Source organism: Urocitellus parryii, chromosome 9 (genome assembly GCF_045843805.1).
Source record: "Urocitellus parryii isolate mUroPar1 chromosome 9, mUroPar1.hap1, whole genome shotgun sequence".
NCBI lineage: Eukaryota > Metazoa > Chordata > Mammalia > Rodentia > Sciuridae > Urocitellus > Urocitellus parryii.
In genome coordinates, this window is record NC_135539.1 from 90,378,499 (window position 1) to 90,386,002 (window position 7,504).

Consider the following 7,504-nt stretch of genomic DNA (forward strand, 5'->3'; position numbering starts at 1 on the left):
CTGCAGTTCATCTAAATTCCAATGTTGTTTCATTCATGTAATGTATGCTTTCCCTGACTTTAAAATTTGATACTCAAACCAGATACTGGGGTCATCCCAAGTATGAAAACAAAAAGATCTTCAAAGACAATCAAGATTATATATTGACAAAGAAAAAAGTTACATTATGTCTTGCATATAATTGTGTATTCACTCAGATATTATGGAAAAACTAGAAATTTATGAAGTAGCCATTTTCTAATAAAAAAAATCATACTTTAGACAACCACCTCTTAGAATATTCATATTTACACATATTTTTCAAATGATACTCATTCTAAATCTCATTTCTTAAATCATTTTTATTGAACTAGTCCACCTTTGATTTTTCCAACTTTTCCCTAAGTGAATATATCATCCAATGAGTGTCTACAGAAAACAAAATGCAGTGGTTGTCTAGAGATTTATGGTTCTTCTAAAACTTATGACTTTAGAAAATATGGAACACGTCTAAAGAAATGAGTTGAGGTAATGGTCAATGTACTAACTATGAATGAAAAGTCATTCATATCCTTTAGCTTCAAGAAGCATTTTCTAAAAGCAAAGTGTAAATATTTTATTAGTACTAGAAATTATTATAAATGTATAGGTTTCGTTGTCGTTTCTATTTGGAAACTATCAATTACAACCCATTGAGCTTTCAACCAAAATACGTCACTGGCAAAATGAGCTTTATTTTCATAACATTTTTTGATAAGATAAATGTGAACATCCTAGCTTTTGACGTATGGGTGAGCATTTCCTCTGCTTTCTGAGGACAAACAACCAGTAAATAATAGCACTGGGAAAAACCTAGCCCCAAAGAGTTTCAATATCTCTAGCCTAAAGGTAGATTCCCGGGAAATCCCAAACAAGGGGTGACCCCGCCTCAGCATCAGGGTTATCACAGCAACCACTGAGACTTCAAGTTTGGGCTCTGAAGGGCCCCACCAACATCATGGCTGATGCAGACTGATGCGCAGGAGGAGGAGGAGGTGGACGAGGAAGAGGCTGGTTTGTTTACTTGCAGCCAGAGCCGCCGCCGCCACCACCACCACCGCCGCCGCCGCCGCCGCCAGCAGCGACAGCATCAGTGTATCAGCCAAACCCAGCATCTTCCGCACATTTCTATTCTTAGCACACAACTCCCAAGCGGATCAAAACCCCACTACTATTAAAAACACAGACAAGTACGTTACCCACCTCCCACATATACACACACACACACACACACCACCCCACCCGCGCCGTCTTTTCCTGTGCGCAGGCAGCAGGGTAGGGTGGGACAGGAAGGGGACCCCGGGGGACGCCGGTGCATCCTCGCCTTCACCCCACCCTACGCGCATAGACAGCCCCAGCGCCAGGGCAAGCGACAGACAGCCCCCTCCCCCCCAGCAACCCAAACACACTGACACCGGGCGCTACCCGTTATATAACCTCACCGCCGCCCCGGGCAAAGTGGGCGCCCCCTCCCCACGCCCCGCGGCCCGGACTGGGAGGGCCGAGGGGAAGGAGCCAGAGTTGCGCAGAGACAGGAGGCACCGGGCCCGGGCAGCCTAGACACAGACGGTACCGCTAGGCCGGGAACACCCCTCCCCCGGCCCCCAGTGCACCACCGCCCCCCAGTTTCCCCCGGAAAGTAAGGGGGTGTCGGTGTCATCCGCGCCGGGCATCCCCTGGCCTCGCCACCCACACCCAAAGCTTCGGGTGACCCAGCCTCCGCCCACGCCCCCGGCGCAGTGACAACCCAGACGCCCCCGCCTCACCCTACACCGCCGCCACCCCCCGCCCGTGGCCCGCAGTGAGAGGGAACCCGGCTTGGGGGGCCCGAGGGAGTGGAGGGGGGCGAGAGTGGGGGGCGGTGGCTGTTACCTGCAAAGGCGGCGGCGGCGGCCCCGCAGCTGCTCGGGCGGTGGCGGAGGATGGAGCTGGGGGGGCGGGGGGAGGAGAGGGGGCGACTCGGGGGTCCCCCCTCCCTCCTCCACCCCTCCTATCCTCCCCCCACCCCGCAGAGCCTCTAGCCCCCTGGAGCCCGGGGCGACCGGCGGGAGGGCAGGCGAAGGGCTGCAGGGGAGGGAGGGAGCCGGCCGGGCCGGGCCGCGGAGCTGGAGCGGGCGGCGGCGGCGGCGGCGGGAGGAGGCGGGAGGAGGGCGGGCGGCGGCGGGGGGGGGGGCGAGGAGGCGGAGACTCTACATGGGAATCGGATACCGGCTACAAATTCAATTCATCACCAGAAAACACCGCTAGGGCGGGGGCCGGGTCAGGCCGGCGGGGAGGCCACAGGCGGAGGCTCTGGGTCCCTGGACGCGACTCGCGTGGGGCGGGGGTCTGCGGCCTCGTCTGCAGGGCCGAACCGCGCCTAAGGGACCCTGCCGCCGTCTCCCCGCCCCCTCCTTCCTCCCTCGCGGGGCTGTAGCTGATCGGTTCTCGACGCCGCCGCGGGGCTTGTTGTTGACTTTGAGGAAAACTCCTGACGTCAGGGGCTGGCTCTCGGCGACTGGCGGGAGAGGCTTCCCCGCGTCCCTGGGCCTGCCCGTCGCCTCCCTACCCGGCCCTAGTCCTCAGGCTTCCCCGTGCCCCCCAAACCCGCAGCGCCCGACGCCCCCTCTCCTCTCGCGAGAACATCCCCCCCCCCCCCGCCCCCAGCCAGCGCCGGGAGCCGGGGCAGTCATTCCTGAGCGGGAAGTTCTGGGTTTCCCGGCGCCCGCGTGGCTCTCGGTGGACACCGGAGGCCTCGCTGTAGAAGGTCCCCTCGCGGAGGCGTCCTCTGCATGCCCACCCGCCTTGGCTAGGGCTCCCTCATCCATGCCATGCGGCTCCCCAGGGCGAGTGGGCCCAGAGCCAGGCCACACCTGGAAGCCCCCTGGTGGGCGGGGCCGATGGGGGTAAACGGCTCCACCCCCAGTAGTGTGGGTAGCGGGGTCTCCGGGTATGTCCCAGACGCCAAACTCGTATTATTGTCCTATCAAACATTATCAAGCACACCTTTCTGGAAAAGAAAAAAAAAAATTTACCACACATGGTATAGGGTTGTAGTGGGATCTTAATTCACTCTTAAAATCTCCAAAAAGGGTTAGGAAGATACCGTTTCTTTTAAAGTTCATTGTCTGAAGATATGTGCAATGGAGACACTGTTTTTGAAAATGGCCATACTTCAACATACATCACACTCCAGAAAGTTCTTTAAAAAGTTTACTTTCTCTGAGACTATGTTTCATCCTTTCTGGAAATACCTGTGTTGTAGGGACAAACAAGGCAAGGCACCAAAGATAGCAGGAAACAGTTTTATTTGGCTGCAGCCAGGTTCAGAGAGTACAGCCTTTGCTGTAATCAATCAATCCCCCTGAACCCCGAGTTCAGGGAGTTCAGGGAGTTTCATACCCGGCTTGTAAGGGGAGGGGCTCAGAAGCTCACAGTCTGCAGAAGTTTACACAAAACCAGCTTTTTCCTTCACTGTTCTGGGCATGTTAACTCTTCAAGGACAACACCTGAGAAGGGGGAGCTTCATCTCCCCTTTCTTTCCTCCCCCTGCCAGCTGTTACCATGGAGCCCATTTGTAACTTATCTTAAAAGTGTAGACATCTCTGTGAAGCCCAGCTCAAGGCCAGAGGCCTTGTTTGCACATTTCTTCAAAGTGCTATAGTTTTGTGAAAAACTAGTAAGAGGGTGTCCAGCACCTGAAGTGCTGGTGTCTTCTCGGCCACTGGCCAAGTAAACACGGTGACATGAAAATAGGAAGTTTAACTACAATGGACTCTTTTGCTGACAATCTTAAAATCAGCCATGGTGAAGAGGGCTTTTCTGTGGAGAAATGGTGTGCCACTTCAATTCCCCCCTTTAATGATGCTCCCCATAATTTAATCCTTCAAATTTAAGAGCACCATTACCATTATCTTGGCTTAAGGCCTTATATAATGCCAAAATCTTAGTTGTTGTCATCCTTTCAACAGCAGCTTCTATAGTGGACCCAATAGTTTTAATGCACAGTGAAGCCAAACATGGGAGCAATGAACAGGTTAACAGCAGAATACCCATTACACCAGTTAAGTTTTAAATCTACCAAGAGTTGAAAACCATCTCCCAAAAGCATGTTTGGGATCCAAACTTTAATGCCCTTCTAGGTATGAACTAGGATATGTGCTAGTTCTCTTGTGTTGTTGGCTATATTTTTAACTGTTTGTCTATTGTCATCCATTTGGATGCAACAATCTGAGCTGTTGAACTCTCCACATATATTCTTTCCTCAGCCAGTAAGTAATCTAATGCCAAGTGGTTTTGATAGTTAGCCACTCGCATCTGGTCTGTTGTGTGGCTAGGAGGTCAAAGGCTGTGGCAGTCTGATTAATAATAATTTCTGATAAAGCTTGTAAATGAATAATTCTGTTTAACATGTCAATAGGAGTTCTGTAGCTCCAACTGCCATTTTGTGCCCAGGTATCTTGCGCATAAGAGGCAATAATCCTCTGGGGTGGCCAGTTACCTTCACCCCAAGATTGGTTACTTCCTAAATCAAGTTTCTTTCCAATGGACCTCTTTTTTTTTCTCCAAACAATCACCCAACTATAGCATTCCTCTAGAGGGACAGGTCCTAAATATATGTTTTACCACCTCTTAGTTATAGTGGATTGTCTTGACACATGGTTCACATGATTTCCATAGTTGGAATAGGAGTAGGGCAGAATCCCTTATGGTTATCAAAGGAAACCAAACTAATGTTTTCGTTAGCATAGGTTAAACAGTATAAATTAACAAAGCCAAACTAATAACACCAAACAAATCCTAGAAAACTTATATAAACAAGATAAAAAGAAACTATAAGTGAAATTTTGTTACCCAGAGTCCAGTCAGTAAGAGTTACTGTTATCAAAGCAGTTGCAAAAACCAAACAGAGAACTGTGTATATATCTAGAAGCAAGAAATGGCAATGCATTACAGTATAGGAACTATCTCAGAGGTTAAAAGAGTTCATTAGTTCTGGTGGGAAGTTTATCTTTCATTGATCAGCCAGTCTCTCCTGTGTGGCTGAAACACGGTCGTAGTCTCCTCAAGCTTCGGCCATGCGTAGACCAGTCAGCTTCCGGAGTGACTGAAGCAGGGCTGTTGTCCTTCTGATCCTCAAGCTTCTCTGGTGCTCCTTTTTCTTCGGGATGGTCAGCTTCAAGGGTGTAGCAGCATCTGGAGAGCACTCCCAGTCCACAGCTGCAGGCGTGACTCTGGTGTAGTGAATCCAGGGACCTATCTCTGCAAACTTTACTGCAGTTTCGGTGGATAAAATAGCAGTGAAAGGGCCCTTCCAAAGAGGTTTTAAAGGTTGAATATTCCATTCTTTGACCCAGACTGAATCTCCTTGCTTGAAGGAGTGTGCATCTGTGTTAAACTTACTGGCGACCTCTCTCTAACCCAATGGTTGAGAACCTGTAAAGTTTTCCCTAAGACCTGAAGCTGTGGACTCAGGATTAATTTTCCTATCTCTCTTAAGTCTCCCTGTAGTCCCCTAATAAGAGAGGGGGCCTCCTATATATTATCTCAAAAGAAAAGAATCCAGTCCTCCTAGTGGGAGTGGATCTAATCCTCAACAGTGTAATAGGAAGAAATTCATCACAATGTAATTGAGTCTGCTGACACAGCTCACCCAATTGAGCCTTAAATTCCTACTCATCCTTTGAACTTTACCAGAACTCTGCAGCCTATAGACAGTATGTAATTCCATCTGACGTTTACACTCTTGGTCAGTAATCATATCACCTCTGCCCAAAAGCTGGCCCATTTTCTGAGCCAATAGTTATTGGGACACCAAATCTGGGAATAATTTCCCAGAGAAGCATCCTAGTATTTCCCTAGCCTTTTCAGTGTGAGTGAGAAAGGCTTCCACCCGTCAGAGTATGAACACACAAAAACCAAAAGTTATTTATAGCCCCGTGAGCTTGGTAGTTCAGTGAAGTTTACTTCCAAGTCTTCAAAAGGTGCTCCTTCTATAGTTTGGATTCCTGGTGGGAGCTTTGGCTCCTGACAAGAATTGTTGTGAGCACAAACTTCACATTGTTTGCAGATCATCCAGATGTTGCTTGTGAGCTGGGGGACATAGAAATGTTGACTCAGAACTGTCTCAAGTGCTGTATGTCCAACATATTTTCCTGTAGAACTGTCTGATAAAGACTGGGGTTAGAATCTCCGGGATGGCTTTACCAGCCACCAGAAAATCTTCACCATCCACCTGGGAGAAAATTTTCTTTTTCAGTCTTAAATCACTTACTTTCATGATGGCAGTATGTTGGCTCCCATTCTGTTAGCTAGTTGGCCAGGCAGAAGGGCATCATTTAAACCTGGGACTGGATTTTCTTCCCATTTCTTGCAGACAGCTAACCTGACCTCTCTGTAAGCTCTCCCGTTGCCCTGAGAAACCACAGTGTTTCCCTTTCCATGACCTTGGCAATATATAATCACAACCTTCCTGGGAGCCCGTAGTGCATCCAAAAGTTTAAGAATTTCTTGCCCATACATCATGTTCTCCCCCTCTTTTCTTTCCCTGAGTTAATTAGCCTACATAAGGCCCTATGAACATGAAGGGTAGCAAACGCATATTTTGAGTCTGTAAATATCCATATAGACTCCTGCTGTCAACTGAGGTGCTTGAGTCAAAGCAATGAATTTTACATTTTGTGCTGAAGTTCCCTGAGGCAGAGGTTCTGCCTTGACAGCAGAGTCCAGAGTGACCATTGCATATCCAGCAAAACATACCTAATCTTTTATAAAACTGCTTCCATCTGTGAAGTACTCTGTATCAGCGTCCTTGAGAGGCTGGTCTGTTAGGTCTGGTCTGCTGGAGAACACTTCACCTATGACCTCAACACACTTGTGATCAGGTTTTCCAGGTCCAATGGACAGCAAAGTTGCTGGGTTTAAAGTTCTGACGACCTCTACGCAGATACATGGGTTTTCACATAATATGCCCTGACATATGACCATTCTTTCATTAGTCAACCAATAGTGTCCTTTATATTTTAACAATGTCAAAATTGAATGAGGAACTCTAACAACCAGTTCTTGTCCCATGGCCAGTTTATCAGCTTCTAACACCAGAAGAGCTGTGGCTGCAAGGGCCCATAAACAAAGTGGCCAGCCCTGGGCTACAGAGTCCAGCTGTTTGGACAATAAGCCACTGGACAGTGCCATGTCCCCAGCACCTGAGTCAACACTCCTATAAGCACTCCAGACTGATCATGGGCATACAGAAAGAAAGGCTTTGTGAGGTCAGGGAGCCATAATTCAGGTGCACTGGTGAGTGCTTGTTTAATGTCCTCAAAGGCTTTTTGCTTAGTTGACCCCCATATAAGAGGATCACATTCTCCCCCGCTTTGTGACTTCATAGAGGGCTTTTATCATAACTGAAAGTTGGGGATCCATACATGTCTGAACCCAGTAGCCCCCAAGAATTCTCTAGTCTGATGGCAGGTTGAAGGGACTGGAATTGAGCAGATCTCCTGTT

At 48.8% G+C, this 7,504-nt stretch overlaps 1 protein-coding gene across 1 annotated transcript in view; it reads right to left on the bottom strand.

The window, feature by feature from the left end:
- The window catches only part of Akt3 (AKT serine/threonine kinase 3), a 269,991-nt gene extending 268,043 nt beyond the window's left edge, over window positions 1-1,948 (bottom strand). Inside the window, exon 1 of the mRNA XM_026390718.2 lies at window positions 1,891-1,948. The gene's annotated coding sequence lies outside the window, so the exon portion shown is untranslated. The remainder of the gene's footprint in view (window positions 1-1,890) is intronic.
- Window positions 1,949-7,504: the final 5,556 nt, after the last annotated feature.